This window comes from Tetrao urogallus, assembly GCF_951394365.1.
Source record: "Tetrao urogallus genome assembly, chromosome: 3".
In the NCBI taxonomy this organism is placed as follows: Eukaryota; Metazoa; Chordata; class Aves; order Galliformes; family Phasianidae; genus Tetrao; species Tetrao urogallus.
In genome coordinates, this window is record NC_136815.1 from 701,796 (window position 1) to 718,438 (window position 16,643).

At 52.7% G+C, this 16,643-nt stretch overlaps 4 pseudogenes across 4 annotated transcripts; all 4 read right to left on the minus strand.

Annotated features, from left to right (window-relative positions):
* Nucleotides 1–3,796: 3,796 nt before the first annotated feature.
* On the minus strand, nucleotides 3,797–4,465 carry LOC306944910 (feather keratin 1-like; annotated as a pseudogene). Its single transcript has 2 exons — nucleotides 4,320–4,465; nucleotides 3,797–4,113 (listed from the first exon to the last, which is right to left on the minus strand). The product of its transcript is annotated as a feather keratin 1-like (transcript).
* A 3,032-nt stretch (nucleotides 4,466–7,497) lies between these two features.
* On the minus strand, nucleotides 7,498–8,157 carry LOC306944911 (feather keratin 1-like; annotated as a pseudogene). Its single transcript has 2 exons — nucleotides 8,034–8,157; nucleotides 7,498–7,820 (listed from the first exon to the last, which is right to left on the minus strand). The product of its transcript is annotated as a feather keratin 1-like (transcript).
* Nucleotides 8,158–11,760: 3,603 nt separating this feature from the next.
* LOC306945118 (feather keratin 1-like) lies at nucleotides 11,761–16,113 on the minus strand (annotated as a pseudogene). The gene is made up of 2 exons: nucleotides 15,999–16,113; nucleotides 11,761–12,077 (listed from the first exon to the last, which is right to left on the minus strand). The product of its transcript is annotated as a feather keratin 1-like (transcript).
* LOC306945033 (feather keratin 1 pseudogene) lies at nucleotides 15,463–15,765 on the minus strand (annotated as a pseudogene). Its single transcript has one exon. The product of its transcript is annotated as a feather keratin 1 pseudogene (transcript).
* Nucleotides 16,114–16,643: the final 530 nt, after the last annotated feature.

A 16,643-nucleotide genomic window follows, 5' to 3' on the forward strand; every position in this document is an offset into this window, starting at 1 on the left:
CAGAGCAAGGTATGGAGAGTTTGGCCAGGTGGGGTGGCCAAAGAAAGGCAGCAAGGGATTCAGGCTCACCTGGAGAAGCACAAAGGAGAAGGTGTCAGGAGAGTGGTGTGAGGGAGCGAGGCCCAGGGCCGGCTTTTATGCTGCTGTGTGAGTGCCTGAGGGCTTGGAGAGAGCCTCTGCGCCTGGCAGCACTGTGCAGTGAGCAGCTCTCGCGTGCCAGAGCCTGGCCAGTCATGAGGTGGGGTGTGTTTGCCTTCCCACAACATTTCATTTCCTCGTGTTGTGGATTTGATCCTTTGACCCTGTCGGCATTTTTGAGTGTGACTGGAGTGACAAAGAAGGCGCATCTCTTGGAAGATGTTGGAAGGCTTGTGCAAAGCTTTGGAGGAGTGATGTGGTCTCGTTAGTGATGCCATCGTGTGCTACTCATGCAGTCGTGTTTGTGGCCACTTTGTGAGGTGCGGACCCCATTCCAGGCATCCTTAGAGGGCTGTTCTGTGATTCCCAGGTGCGTTTGGCTTGAGACGCTTCTAATTGTACTGCACTGCACTCCCTGCCTGCCTTCTTCTGAATTTGCTTTCCTTGAGCTTAGTGGTTGTCTTCTACATTGGGTGTGCTGTGTCAACACCTTGATTCCATTTTAGCTTTGAAAATTGTGTTCTGGAGCAAGGAGGCAGGCTTTTTTGTGCTGTTTCAGCGTCTGGCCATCCATGATGGTTTTAATACATTTAGACAGAGGAGTGCAATGTGTGGAGTTGAGATGTTGGGTTCATTTATTGGTGGGTGTGTGAATGGATGAAGCAGCCATGAGCCCCTTCATGGCCTCTTCTGGAGAAGATGGAGCAAAGTAGAAAGGGAGGCTGTTGTACGGGATGTGCCTAGGTGTGTGAGGACTGCTTTCCGGGTGTCAGGCTGGAATGCTGAGGAAGCTGTGTGCAGTGGGTTGAGTGGAGGTCCACAGAGAAGATCAAAGGAGTGGAGCGCGTTTACTGTGAAGAAAGGCTGATGGAGTTGGGCTTGTTCAGCCTGGAGAAGAGTTGGTTCCAGGGAGATCTGACGGTGGCCTTCCAGTACTTGAAGGGAGCTTTCAGGTGGGAGGGGAATCATCTTTTTACACGGTCTGCTTGCAATAGGAGGTTTTGAAGGATTGAGGAGAAATTTGTTTCAGATGTAAGGAAGAACTTCTTGACTCGGGTGCTGGTGAGGCCCTGGCACAGGCTGCCCGGTCAACTTGTGCTTTGTTCATCCCTGGTTTTTCATTCAAGGCCAGGTTGGATGGGGCCCTGTTGGGAGGCCGTCGGCCCACAGAAGGGATGGTGGTTAAGATCCCATCCAACCTTCACCGTTTCGCATTTGTATAATGGTATGATTTGAGGCTGTGTCCCATGCCACGCTCATGCAGAAGCTGAGGCAGTGTGGGTTAGACAAGTGGAGAGCTTCCGAGGTGGACGGAAAGCAGCTGGTGGAAGGCCTGGTCCCAGAGCCTTGTGATGGAGGGCAGCAAGTGTAGTTGGAGGTAAGTTCCTCCTGCTTACCAGTGGACTGTTAAGGATCCCTCTCCATGCTGCGTGCTGCTCTTGCATCGCGTAGTGTTGCATGTCATCAGTTATGAGTTGCTCTTCCAACAATCTGCCTTTTTGCATACCTGAGGATGCGTCCATTTGGCAGTGGTGGCATGTTCCAAGTGAGAGTACCGGAGGGCAGAGGAGGGATTTGGTGCACGTTGGTGTTAGAGGATGCGGAAGATTCTGTGTCCAAAGCACAGAAAAGGAGTCAGCGAGGTCATGACTTGGCTCTTGTGCAATATGGTTTGTGCCTTTGTTGTTAGAGGAGGTGCCAATTGCAAACAGCCGTGGGAGCTTGGTCTGGGCATTCTGGGTGTCCCAGATCGGAGAAGATGGCTCTTCCCTTTCTGAAATGAATACCCATGTCATTCCGCAAGGGATCCTAATAGGCGTAATTTCTAAGGATTTCTGCCAAGATTTTCCTAGTTTTTCTGCATATGGCTCTGGGGAAAACGTCTAGCACAGAGATAGGCAAAGACAGTAAGCGTTGAGTGAACTGTTGCCTCACAAGTCCAACTCAAAGGCTTTTGTCAACTGTGGTTCTGCACCAGAGAGCAGTGGGCATGGAACAGGCTCCCTAAGGCAGTGCAGATGCACCATGGCTGCTGGATTTCAAGACACGTTGGTCAATGCCTTCAGATCCACCGTTTAATTTTGAAGGAGCACGTTGTGGAGGCATGAGTTGGACTCATATGTTTGTTGTTCAGAATGAGGGTTTCAGTAATTCCTCGGTGAACTCTGAGGACGCAGTGTCTCGTGGGCTGCAGACCTGAGTTGTTTGTGGGGGTATTTGCATCCCAAATGGTAAGGGAGTGTGTCAGGCTGTCCGTAGTGAAGAGAGTAAGAGTTCTTTGTGTTGTTTTTGGGCGTGTGTAATTCTTGGATTTGTGGAGATCAGGAAGGTTCTGCATGAGTTGAATGAACCTGTAGAGTTGCACCCATGAGTGGTGAGGGTCTGCTGTGTTGACCATGCTGACATCAATTACGTTAGAAGGATCAGTGTAATGAGAAGCGGTTTCTGTAAACTGTAAGAGACTCTTGCTGTTCCCATCTTAAAGTAGTGAAGAATGAAGACGGATGGAACTTCAGCCTGGTCGGCCTGACATTAGTCCCGGGGAAGGAGGTGGTGGAAATCCTCCCCGAAAGTACAGCCATGCTCAGAATGGCTCAGAAGTTGTTGGAAGTAGAGAACAAAGCTGCACACGCCCACCTCAGATTTTCGGCACTGAAGTGATTGGTTACGTGCATGAGGGGGTGAAGTGACATTTGATGCCCTTTGTCTTAAGGAATGGCTTTGAGGCTTCCTCCCATGACATGCTTTACAGGCAAACTGTCAGCAAACTGCTCAGGTAAGTAGATGCTGAGATGTTCTTAGAAGTGTCTGAAGGCAGGGATCTGTTGGTGTGAGAGGAGTGACAGAGACCTGATGTGGTGAGTTCAGAGTTGTCCAGGCCAAGACGGGGAAGTGAATGAAAGGGAAGTGAACAGAATGACGTTCAGTGTCTTCACCAAACGCCTGGGTGCGGGGACTGGACGTGATTGTGGACAGCCTGCTATTGCTGACTGTGCTTGAGCGGGGCTGTTGCACTGTAAGAAATCAAGACGATAGCACAAAAAGAAAAGATACTGTGACCATGTTTGTTGTAAATATGAGTGAATCTTGCCCAGGTGGAAAAGGAATCAAGTGTGTGCTAATCCAAAGAGAGCATGGGCAGAAGAGCGTCAATGTGGCCAAGACTTTATTAGTGTAGGAGTAGATAATGTATTATGTGCTGAAGGGCATGTGCTAGGCACCCAAGCCCTTGTTGGAGACACGGTTGCAAGAGGAGGTGTTGGGGCCCTTTTGTAGCAGACCTGATGGTTTCTAGAGCCATGTCTTTGTAGTGGGTGAAGTGGAAAGGGCATTGTGCAAACCACAATGAAGAGGAGGAATCTGAGGCTGACGCGCAAGAGAACTTTATTGAGGGAAAGACACTAAAAGGAAGGATCCACTTGGTGATCGCCAAGTGGAAAGAGCACAATTTCAAGTGCAAGGACAGAGGAAAGTTTAAGCAGTCATGTTTCCAGGCAGCCTGGTCTGATGTTGTTCCATGCTTCCCTGTTTTGTGCGGTGAAAAGAAGAGCCGTAGCTGGTGAGCCCATTTGGCATCAGTGACCCAGAGGTGCCTGGTCAGTGCGTGAGGCGCATTGCAGGGTGCAGGTGTTTGGTGTCAGGGTGTGGGCGCAGGCCCTTAGCAGGGGTAGCGGGCTCTCCCGCCGTTGAAGCAGCCCAGGCCTCCGAAGCCGAAGGCGCCGGAGGAGATGGACACTCCCTGGGCGTTGAGGGCGCTGCCCACGGCAGCTGATGCGGAGGATCCGACAGCGGTGCTCTGGGGGAAGGAGCTGAGGATGGGTCCCGGCAGGGTGACCAGCACGGCAGGAGGCTGGATGACGACTTGGGAGTCCTGGCACTGCCTGACACAGGGCTCGTTGCAGCTGTTAGCCAGCGGAGTGGGTCCGCAGGGGCGGCAGAGGTCGTAGCAGGACATGGCTGTGGGGTGGAGGGTCTCTGCAAGAGAGGGTGTTGGGTGAGCGGAGCGTGTTAAGGGGTGAGGGAAGCAATGGCGCTGGGTTCCCAGGCAGCGGGGAACCCTGGTTGCAGGGAGCATGACAGAGAGGAGCTGGATGGGCTGCAGAGTTTGGAGGCAGAGTGAGGTATGGAGAGTTTGGCCAGGTGGTGTGACCAAAGAAAGGCAGCAAGGGGTTCAGGCTCACCTGGAGGTTTGCAGAGGAGAAGGTGTCAGGAGAGTGGTGTGAGGGAGCAAGGCCCAGGGCCGGCTTTTATGCTGCTGTGTGATTGCCTGAGGGCTTTGAGAGAGCCTCTGCGCGTGGCAGCACTGTGCAGGATGCAGCTCTTGCATCACCTAGTGTTGCCAGTCATGGGATGTGTGTTCTTCTTCCGGCAACTCTGCCTCTTTGCGTCCTTCTCTTGAGGACGTGTCCTTCTGACAGCAGCGGCACCTTTCAAGTGAGAATGTTGGAGTGTTCTTGCATGTTTGAGTCAGGGCACGCGGAAGTAGTGGCCAAAGCACAGAATGGGAGCAGTGTTGACAGTGAGGTCATTGCTTGGCCTTTGTGCACTCTGCTTTGTGTCTTTGTTGTTAGAGGAGTTGCCAGTTCCAGATCTCCTTGGAAACCTGCTCTGGGCATTCTAGGTATCCTGGTTTTGAAATCATGGCACTTCCCTTTCTGAGATGAATGCCCATGTCATTCCCCAAGGGAACCTAATAGGCGTCATTTCTGTCATCTTCATCAAAGTTATTCTTAATGCTTCCCGCCAAATTCTCCTGGAGAAAATCTGCAGTGTGTATCTACAAAAATTCATCATAGGTTGTGTGAACGGGTGGCTCCCAAGTCCAACTCAGAGGCTTTCTTCGATTTGGTTCCATCAGGCAGGTGACCAGTCTGGTGTCAGATTAGCCAGCGCTGCGTGTTTGGATCTGTTCTCTTCCATGTCTTACTAAATGATCTGGATGCAGGAGTCAAATGCATACAAATTAAGAAGTTTCTGGATGATCCTGACTAGGGATGAGCTGTTGACTCTCTCAGTATTAGGGCGGCCTTGGGAGAACTCTTGAGAGACCAGGGGGCTGGGCAATTGCCAATGGCAGAAAGTTTAATGAGAGCAAGGGCTTGATTCTGCACCTGGCATGGGGATACCCAGGAGATATCTAGGTATTTGGGGATGAGAGACTTAAGAGCAGCCCCACAGAAAGAGATCAGGCGGTTCTGTTTGATGGCAAGTTGATTCTGAGTCAGCAGTGTGGCCGGGCAGCCAACATGGCTGACCGTACCTGGGATGCATCGAGATGAGAAGTGCCAGTGGTAGAGGGTAGGGTCGTCCCACTCTGCTGTGCGCTGGTGTGGCCTCACCTCAAGTACTGTGCTCATCTTTGGCTTCAGCGGTACGAGACAAGGGGAGAGAAGAGCCAACAGAGCAGTGCTGGATCGCAGGGCTGATGCCAGTGGGATGAAGTTGCACAAGACCAAGTGCCGGGTCCTGCACTTTGGCCACAAAACTCCAGGCAACGCTACAGGCTTGGGGCAGAGCGTCTGGAAGGCTGTCTAGAGGAAAGGGACCTGGGGGGATTGGTTGATTCTCAACTGAACATGAGCCAGCAGTGTGCCCGTATAAGCAAGAGGGCGTCCTGGCTTGTATCAGAAATAGGGTGGCCAGCGGGAGCAGGGAAGCGATCATCCCTCTGTAGTCTGCCCTGGTGAGGCCGCAGCTTGAGTGCTGTGTTCAGATGTGGGCCGCTCAGTGCAAGAAAGGCATGGAGGCCCTGGAGTGTGTTGAGGGCTGGAGAATGAGTCAGGTAAGTGGTGTGGAGCACAAGTCTTATGGGGAGCGGCTGAGAGGGCCGAGATTGCTTAGTGTGGAGAAGAGGAGGCTCAAGGGTCACCTTGTGGCTCTCTACAGCTACCTGAAAGGAGGTTGTGTTGAGGTGGGGCTTTGTCTCTTCTCCCGGGTAACTAGGGACTGGTCTAGAGGGAATGGCCTCACGGTGTGGCAGAGGAGATGGAGGTTGGGCATTAGGAAGTACTTCTCTGACAGAGTGATCAGGTGCTGGAACGGGCTGCCCAAGGAGGTGCTGGAGTCACTGACCGTGGATGTGTTCAAGAAACACTTCGATGTTGTAGTGTGGGACGTGGTTTCCTGGGAAATATTGGTGAAAGGAGTCTGGCTCGTCTGAATGTCTTTGCCGACCTTGGTGGTTCCATGATTCTGAGTCCAAAGGCCCTGCTGTGTTGCAGCCACAAATGCTGAGGGTCCAGTCTGATGTCTTGTTTGCACTGATGGCAGTTATCTTAGAAAGGTGACGATAATGAGGAGATGATCCAGAAAACGGGGAGAGCTTCATCCCCCTCCTGTCTTCAAGAAATGAAGAAGGAAGGTGTGAGGCTCCGCATGCTGGTTGGCCTGACATTAGTCAGTGGGAAGGAGGTGAAGGAAATCCTTGCTGAAAGTACTGCCGAGCACGGAGTGGATAGGATGTGATGGGAATAGAGAGCACGGATGTACAGCCCCACCTGAGTTTCTTTTTCACTGACGTGTCCAGCTTTGTGTGTGAGGGGCTACAGGGACACTTGATGACTTTGCCGTTAGGAAACGCTTGGAGGCTTCCTCACATGATGTGCTGGTAGACACACAATCTGTGATCTCCTCAGGTAAATGGATGCTGAGGTGGACTATAAAGTGGCTGACCACAGGGGTCTGGTGGTCTGAGGTCAGTGACACAGAGTCGTGATGTGGTGATTTGATAGCTGTTTTGGCCAAGATGAGGAAGTGAGGCCAGTGCTGTTCAGTATCTTCATGAAAAGCCCGGGTGATGGGAGTGGAGCTGACTGTGGACAGCCTGCTATTCCTGACTGCACTTGAGCAGTGCAATTGGACTATTTCCCTCTCTCTGTCGAAGATAATACGTGATGAACAGAATGCCATCTGCTATCCACCAGTGCTCTTGTTGACAAGGTGACGTGGTTGCAAGAGGAGGTTGTGGGGCCTCTGGGACCCAACACGATCATGTCTAGAGCCATGTCTTTGTAGTGGGTGAAATGGAAAGAGCATTAAGCAAAGGAATGAAGAGGAGGAATCTGCTGCTGGCATGCATGAGAACTTTATTGAGGAAAACACACTGAAAGGAAGGATGCACTTGGTGATCGCGAAGTGGAAAGCTGACGATGTAAGGTACAAAGACAGAAGGAAGTAAGTGCCCTCATGATTGCAGACGGCCTGTTCCGAGGCTGTTCCCTGCTTGCTTGTTTTGTGCCATGAGAAGAAGATCCATGGCTGGTGTGGCCTTGTGCCATGGGTGAGACAGAGACGTGAGCTCAGTGCATGAGGTGCCTTGCAGGGTGCAGGTGTTTGGTGTCAGGGTGTGGGCGCAGGCCCTTAGCAGGGGTAGCGGGCTCTCCCGCCGTTGAAGCAGCCCAGGCCTCCGAAGCCGAAGCCGCCGGAGGAGATGGACACTCCCTGGGCGTTGAGGGAGCTGCCCACGGCAGCTGATGCGGAGGATCCGACGGCGGTGCTCTGGGGGAAGGAGCTGAGGATGGGTCCCGGCAGGGTGACCAGCACGGCAGGAGGCTGGATGACGACTTGGGAGTCCTGGCACTGCCTGACACAGGGCTCGTTGCAGCTGTTAGCCAGCGGGGTGGGTCCGCCACTGCAGGGGCGGCAGAGGTCGTAGCAGGACATGGCTGTGGGGTGGAGGGTCTCTGCAAGAGAGAGCATTGGGTGAGCGGAGGGTGTTAAGGGGTGAGGGAAGCAATGGCGTTGCATTGTCAGTCAGCGGGGAGGCCTGGTTTGGGGTTATGAGGAGCATGACAGAGAGGAGGTGAAAGGGTTGCAGAGTTTGGGGGCAGAGCAAGGTATGGAGAGTTTGGCCAGGTGGGGTGGCCAAAGAAAGGCAGCAAGGGATTCAGGCTCACCTGGAGAAGCACAAAGGAGAAGGTGTCAGGAGAGTGGTGTGAGGGAGCGAGACCCAGGGCCGGCTTTTATGCTGCTGTGTGAGTGCCTGAGGGCTTGGAGAGAGCCTCTGCGCATGGCAGCACTGTGCAGTGAGCAGCTCTCGCGTGCCAGAGCCTGGCCAGTCATGAGGTGGGGTGTGTTTGCCTTCCCACAACATTTCATTTCCTCGTGTTGTGGATTTGATCCTTTGACCCTGTCGGCATTTTTGAGTGTGACTGGAGTGACAAAGAAGGCGCATCTCTTGGAAGATGTTGGAAGGCTTGTGCAAAGCTTTGGAGGAGTGATGTGGTCTCGTTAGTGATGCCATCGTGTGCTACTCATGCAGTCGTGTTTGTGGCCACTTTGTGAGGTGCGGACCCCATTCCAGGCATCCTTAGAGGGCTGTTCTGTGATTCCCAGGTGCGTTTGGCTTGAGACGCTACTAATTGTACTGCACTGCACTCCCTGCCTGCCTTCTTCTGAATTTGCTTTCCTTGAGCTTAGTGGTTGTCTTCTACATTGGGTGTGCTGTGTCAACACCTTGATTCCATTTTAGCTTTGAAAATTGTGTTCTGGAGCAAGGAGGCAGGCTTTTTTGTGCTGTTTCAGCGTCTGGCCATCCATGATGGTTTTAATACATTTAGACAGAGGAGTGCAATGTGTGGAGTTGAGATGTTGGGGTCGTTTATTGGTGGGTGTGTGAATGGATGAAGCAGCCATGAGCCCCTTCATGGCCTCTTCTGGAGAAGATGGAGCAAATTAGAAAGAGGGGCTGTTGTACGGGATGTGCCTAGGTGTGTGAGGACTGCTTTCCGGGTGTCAGGCCGGAATGCTGAGGAAGCTGTGTGCAGTGGGTTGAGTGGAGGTCCACAGAGAAGATCAAAGGAGTGGAGCGCGTTTACTGTGAAGAAAGGCTGATGGAGTTGGGCTTGTTCAGCCTGGAGAAGAGTTGGTTCCAGGGAGATCTGACGGTGGCCTTCCAGTACTTGAAGGGAGCTTTCAGGTGGGAGGGGAATCATCTTTTTACACGGTCTGCTTGCAATAGGAGGTTTTGAAGGATTGAGGAGAAATTTGTTTCAGATGTAAGGAAGAACTTCTTGACTCGGGTGCTGGTGAGGCCCTGGCACAGGCTGCCCGGTCAACTTGTGCTTTGTTCATCCCTGGTTTTTCATTCAAGGCCAGGTTGGATGGGGCCCTGTTGGGAGGCCGTCGGCCCACAGAAGGGATGGTGGTTAAGATCCCATCCAACCTTCACCGTTTCGCATTTGTGTAATGGTATGATTTGAGGCTGTGTCCCATGCCACGCTCATGCAGAAGCTGAGGCAGTGTGGGTTAGACAAGTGGAGAGCTTCCGAGGTGGACGGAAAGCAGCTGGTGGAAGGCCTGGTCCCAGAGCCTTGTGATGGAGGGCAGCAAGTGTAGTTGGAGGTAAGTTCCTCCTGCTTACCAGTGGACTGTTAAGGATCCCTCTCCATGCTGCGTGCTGCTCTTGCATCGCGTAGTGTTGCATGTCATCAGTTATGAGTTGCTCTTCCAACAATCTGCCTTTTTGCATACCTGAGGATGCGTCCATTTGGCAGTGGTGGCATGTTCCAAGTGAGAGTACCGGAGGGCAGAGGAGGGATTTGGTGCACGTTGGTGTTAGAGGATGCGGAAGATTCTGTGTCCAAAGCACAGAAAAGGAGTCAGCGAGGTCATGACTTGGCTCTTGTGCAATATGGTTTGTGCCTTTGTTGTTAGAGGAGGTGCCAATTGCAAACAGCCGTGGGAGCTTGGTCTGGGCATTCTGGGTGTCCCAGATCGGAGAAGATGGCTCTTCCCTTTCTGAAATGAATACCCATGTCATTCCGCAAGGGATCCTAATAGGCGTAATTTCTAAGGATTTCTGCCAAGATTTTCCTAGTTTTTCTGCATATGGCTCTGGGGAAAACGTCTAGCACAGAGATAGGCAAAGACAGTAAGCGTTGAGTGAACTGTTGCCTCACAAGTCCAACTCAAAGGCTTTTGTCAACTGTGGTTCTGCACCAGAGAGCAGTGGGCATGGAACAGGCTCCCTAAGGCAGTGCAGATGCACCATGGCTGCTGGATTTCAAGACACGTTGGTCAATGCCTTCAGATCCACCGTTTAATTTTGAAGGAGCACGTTGTGGAGGCATGAGTTGGACTCATATGTTTGTTGTTCAGAATGAGGGTTTCAGTAATTCCTCGGTGAACTCTGAGGACGCAGTGTCTCGTGGGCTGCAGACCTGAGTTGTTTGTGGGGGTATTTGCATCCCAAATGGTAAGGGAGTGTGTCAGGCTGTCCGTAGTGAAGAGAGTAAGAGTTCTTTGTGTTGTTTTTGGGCGTGTGTAATTCTTGGATTTGTGGAGATCAGGAAGGTTCTGCATGAGTTGAATGAACCTGTAGAGTTGCACCCATGAGTGGTGAGGGTCTGCTGTGTTGACCATGCTGACATCAATTACGTTAGAAGGATCAGTGTAATGAGAAGCGGTTTCTGTAAACTGTAAGAGACTCTTGCTGTTCCCATCTTAAAGTAGTGAAGAATGAAGACGGATGGAACTTCAGCCTGGTCGGCCTGACATTAGTCCCGGGGAAGGAGGTGGTGGAAATCCTCCCCGAAAGTACAGCCATGCTCAGAATGGCTCAGAAGTTGTTGGAAGTAGAGAACAAAGCTGCACACGCCCACCTCAGATTTTCGGCACTGAAGTGATTGGTTACGTGCATGAGGGGGTGAAGTGACATTTGATGCCCTTTGTCTTAAGGAATGGCTTTGAGGCTTCCTCCCATGACATGCTTTACAGGCAAACTGTCAGCAAACTGCTCAGGTAAGTAGATGCTGAGATGTTCTTAGAAGTGTCTGAAGGCAGGGATCTGTTGGTGTGAGAGGAGTGACGGAGACCTGATGTGGTGAGTTCAGAGTTGTCCAGGCCAAGACGGGGAAGTGAATGAAAGGGAAGTGAACAGAATGACGTTCAGTGTCTTCACCAAACGCCTGGGTGCGGGGACTGGACGTGATTGTGGACAGCCTGCTATTGCTGACTGTGCTTGAGCGGGGCTGTTGCACTGTAAGAAATCAAGACGATAGCACAAAAAGAAAAGATTCTGTGACCATGTTTGTTGTAAATATGAGTGAATCTTGCCCAGGTGGAAAAGGAATCAAGTGTGTGCTGATCCAAAGAGAGCATGGGCAGAAGAGCGTCAATGTGGCCAAGACTTTATTAGTGTAGGAGTAGATAATGTATTATGTGCTGAAGGGCATGTGCTAGGCAGCAAAGCTCTTGTTGAAGACACGGTTGCAAGAGGAGGTGTTGGGGCCCTTTTGTAGCAGACCTGATGGTTTCTAGAGCCATGTCTTTGTAGTGGGTGAAGTGGAAAGAGCATTGTGCAAACCACAATGAAGAGGAGGAATCTGAGGCTGACGCGCAAGAGAACTTTATTGAGGGAAAGACACTAAAAGGAAGGATCCACTTGGTGATCGCCAAGTGGAAAGAGCACAATTTCAAGTGCAAGGACAGAGGAAAGTTTAAGCAGTCATGTTTCCTGGCAGCCTGGTCTGTTGTTGTTCCATGCTTCCCTGTTTCGTGCGGTGAAAAGAAGAGCCGTAGCTGGTGAGCCCATTTGGCATCAGTGACCCAGAGGTGCCTGGTCAGTGCGTGAGGCGCGTTGCAGGGTGCAGGTGGTTGGTGTCAGGGTGTGGGCGCAGGCCCTTAGCAGGGGTAGCGGGCTCTCGCGCCGTTGAAGCAGCCCAGGCCTCCAAATCCGAAGCCGCCGGAGGAGATGGACACTCCCTGGGCGTTGAGGGCGCTGCCCACGGCAGCTGATGCGGAGGATCCGACGGCGGTGCTCTGGGGGAAGGAGCTGAGGATTGGTCCTGGCAGGGTGACCAGCACAGCAGGAGGCTGGATGACGACTTGGGAGTCCTGGCACTGCCTGACACAGGGCTCGTTGCAGCTGTTAGCCAGCGGGGTGGGTCCGCAGGGGCGGCAGAGGTCGTAGCAGGACATGGCTGTGGGGTGGAGGGTCTCTGCAAGAGAGGGTGTTGGGTGAGCGGAGCGTGTTAAGGGGTGAGGGAAGCAATGGCGCTGGGTTCCCAGGCAGCGGGGAACCCTGGTTGCAGGGAGCATGACAGAGAGGAGCTGGATGGGCTGCAGAGTTTGGAGGCAGAGTGAGGTATGGAGAGTTTGGCCAGGTGGTGTGACCAAAGAAAGGCAGCAAGGGGTTCAGGCTCACCTGGAGGTTTGCAGAGGAGAAGGTGTCAGGAGAGTGGTGTGAGGGAGCAAGGCCCAGGGCCGGCTTTTATGCTGCTGTGTGATTGCCTGAGGGCTTTGAGAGAGCCTCTGCGCGTGGCAGCACTGTGCAGTGAGCAGCTCTTGCATCACCTAGTGTTGCCAGTCATGGGATGTGTGTTCTTCTTCCGGCAACTCTGCCTCTTTGCGTCCTTCTCTTGAGGACGTGTCCTTCTGACAGCAGCGGCACCTTTCAAGTGAGAATGTTGGAGTGTTCTTGCATGTTCGAGTCAGGGCACGCGGAAGTAGTGGCCAAAGCACAGAATGGGAGCAGTGTTGACAGTGAGGTCATTGCTTGGCCTTTGTGCACTCTGCTTTGTGTCTTTGTTGTTAGAGGAGTTGCCAGTTCCAGATCTCCTTGGAAACCTGCTCTGGGCATACTAGGTATCCTGGTTTTGAAATCATGGCACTTCCCTTTCTGAGATGAATTCCCATCTCATTCCCCAAGGGAACCCATTGGGCGTCATTTCTGTCATCTTCATCAAAGTTATTCTTAATGCTTCCCGCCAAATTCTCCTGGAGAAAATCTGCAGTGTGTATCTACAAAAATTCATCATAGGTTGTGTGAACGGGTGGCTCCCAAGTCCAACTCAGAGGCTTTCTTCGATTTGGTTCCATCAGGCAGGTGACCAGTCTGGTGTCAGATTAGCCAGCGCTGCGTGTTTGGATCTGTTCTCTTCCATGTCTTACTAAATGATCTGGATGCAGGAGTCAAATGCATACAAATTAAGAAGTTTTTGGATGATCCTGACTAGGGATGAGCTGTTGACTCTCTCAGTATTAGGGCGGCCTTGGGAGAGCTCTTGAGAGACCAGGGGGCTGGGCAATCGCCAATGGCAGAAAGTTTAATGAGAGCAAGGGCTTGATTCTGCACCTGGCATGGGGATACCCAGGAGATATCTAGGTATTTGGGGATGAGAGACTTAAGAGCAGCCCCACAGAAAGAGATCAGGCGGTTCTGTTTGATGGCAAGTTGATTCTGAGTCAGCAGTGTGGCCTGGCAGCCAACATGGCTGACCGTACCTGGGATGCATCGAGATGAGAAGTGCCAGTGGGAGAGGGTAGGGTCGTCCCACTCTGCTGTGCGCTGGTGTGGCCTCACCTCAAGTACTGTGCTCATCTTTGGCTTCAGCGGTACGAGACAAGGGGAGAGAAGAGCCAACAGAGCAGTGCTGGATTGCAGGGCTGATGCCAGTGGGATGAAGTTGCACAAGACCAAGTGCCGGGTCCTGCACTTTGGCCACAAAACTCCAGGCAACGCTACAGGCTTGGGGCAGAGCGTCTGGAAGGCTGTCTAGAGGAAAGGGACCTGGGGGGATTGGTTGATTCTCAACTGAACATGAGCCAGCAGTGTGCCCGTATAAGCAAGAGGGCGTCCTGGCTTGTATCAGAAATAGGGTGGCCAGCGGGAGCAGGGAAGCGATCATCCCTCTGTAGTCTGCCCTGGTGAGGCCGCAGCTTGAGTGCTGTGTTCAGATGTGGGCCGCTCAGTGCAAGAAAGGCATGGAGGCCCTGGAGTGTGTTGAGGGCTGGAGAATGAGTCAGGTAAGTGGTGTGGAGCACAAGTCTTATGGGGAGCGGCTGAGAGGGCCGAGATTGCTTAGTGTGGAGAAGAGGAGGCTCAGGGGTCACCTTGTGGCTCTCTACAGCTACCTGAAAGGAGGTTGTGTTGAGGTGGGGCTTTGTCTCTTCTCCCGGGTAACTAGGGACTGGTCTAGAGGGAATGGCCTCACGGTGTGGCAGAGGAGATGGAGGTTGGGCATTAGGAAGTACTTCTCTGACAGAGTGATCAGGTGCTGGAACGGGCTGCCCAAGGAGGTGCTGGAGTCACTGACCGTGGATGTGTTCAAGAAACACTTCGATGTTGTAGTGTGGGACGTGGTTTCCTGGGAAATATTGGTGAAAGGAGTCTGGCTCGTCTGAATGTCTTTGCCGACCTTGGTGGTTCCATGATTCTGAGTCCAAAGGCCCTGCTGTGTTGCAGCCACAAATGCTGAGGGTCCAGTCTGATGTCTTGTTTGCACTGATGGCAGTTATCTTAGAAAGGTGACGATAATGAGGAGATGATCCAGAAAACGGGGAGAGCTTCATCCCCCTCCTGTCTTCAAGAAATGAAGAAGGAAGGTGTGAGGCTCCGCACTCTGGTTGGCCTGACATTAGTCAGTGGGAAGGAGATGAAGGAAATCCTTGCTGAAAGTACTGCCGAGCACGGAGTGGATAGGATGTGATGGGAATAGAGAGCACGGATGTACAGCCCCACCTGAGTTTCTTTTTCACTGACGTGTCCAGCTTTGTGTGTGAGGGGCTACAGGGACACTTGATGACTTTGCCGTTAGGAAACGCTTGGAGGCTTCCTCACATGATGTGCTGGTAGACACACAATCTGTGATCTCCTCAGGTAAATGGATGCTGAGGTGGACTATAAAGTGGCTGACCACAGGGGTCTGGTGGTCTGAGGTCAGTGACACAGAGTCGTGATGTGGTGATTTGATAGCTGTTTTGGCCAAGATGAGGAAGTGAGGCCAGTGCTGTTCAGTATCTTCATGAAAAGCCCGGGTGATGGGAGTGGAGCTGACTGTGGACAGCCTGCTATTCCTGACTGCACTTGAGCAGTGCAATTGGACTATTTCCCTCTCTCTGTCGAAGATAATATGTGATGAGCAGAATGCCATCTGCTAGCCACCAGTGCTCTTGTGGACAAGGTGACGTGGTTGCAAGAGGACGTCAAGGGGCCCTTTTGGATCCAACACGTTCATGTCTAGAGCCATGTCTTTGTAGTGGGTGAAATGGAAATAGCATTAAGCAAAGGAATGAAGAGGAGGAATCTGCTGCTGGCATGCATGAGAACTTTATTGAGGAAAACACACTGAAAGGAAGGATGCACTTGGTGATCGCCAAGTGGAAAGCTGACGATGTAAGGTGCAGAGACAGAAGGAAGTAAGTGCCCTCATGATTGCAGACGGCCTGTTCTGAGGCTGTTCCCTGCTTGCTTGTTTTGTGCCATGAGAAGAAGATCCATGGCTGGTGTGGCCTTGTGCCATGGGTGAGACAGAGACGTGAGCTCAGTGCATGAGGTGCCTTGCAGGGTGCAGGTGTTTGGTGTCAGGGTGTGGGCGCAGGCCCTTAGCAGGGGTAGCGGGCTCTCGCGCCGTTGAAGCAGCCCAGGCCTCCGAAGCCGAAGCCGCCGGAGGAGATGGACACTCCCTGGGTGTTGAGGGAGCTGCCCACGGCAGCTGATGCGGAGGATCCGACGGTGGTGCTCTGGGGGAAGGAGCTGAGGATGGGTCCCGGCAGGGTGACCAGCACGGCAGGAGGCTGGATGACGACTTGGGAGTCCTGGCACTGCCTGACACAGGGCTCGTTGCAGCTGTTAGCCAGCGGGGTGGGTCCCCCACTGCAGGGGCGGCAGAGGTCGTAGCAGGACATGGCTGTGGGGTGGAGGGTCTCTGCAAGAGAGGGCATTGGGTGAGCGGAGGGTGTTAAGGGGTGAGTGAAGCAATGGCGTTGCGTTGTCAGTCAGCGGGGAGGCCTGGTTTGGGGTTATGAGGAGCATGACAGAGAGGAGGTGAAAGGGTTGCAGAGTTTGGGGGCAGAGCAAGGTATGGAGAGTTTGGCCAGGTGGGGTGGCCAAAGAAAGGCAGCAAGGGATTCAGGCTCACCTGGAGAAGCACAAAGGAGAAGGTGTCAGGAGAGTGGTGTGAGTGAGCGAGGCCCAGGGCCGGCTTTTATGCTGCTGTGTGAGTGCCTGAGGGCTTGGAGAGAGCCTCTGCGCATGGCAGCACTGTGCAGTGAGCAGCTCTTGCGTGCCAGAGCCTGGCCAGTCATGAGGTGGGGTGTGTTTGCCTTCCCACAACATTTCATTTCCTCGTGTTGTGGATTTGATCCTTTGACCCTGTCGGCATTTTTGAGTGTGACTGGAGTGACAAAGAAGGCGCATCTCTTGGAAGATGTTGGAAGGCTTGTGCAAAGCTTTGGAGGAGTGATGTGGTCTCGTTAGTGATGCCATCGTGTGCTACTCATGCAGTCGTGTTTGTGGCCACTTTGTGAGGTGCGGACCCCATTCCAGGCATCCTTAGAGGGCTGTTCTGTGATTCCCAGGTGCCTTTGGCTTGAGACGCTGCTAGTTGCACTGCACTGCACTCCCTGCCTGCCTTCTTCTGAATTTGCTTTCTTTGAGCTTAGTCGTTGTCTTCTGTATTGGGTTTGCTGTGTCAACACCTTGATTCCGTTTTTGCTTTGAAAATTGTGTTTTGGAGCAAGGTGGCAGGCTTTTCTGTGCTGTTTCAGCATTGGGCCATCCATGA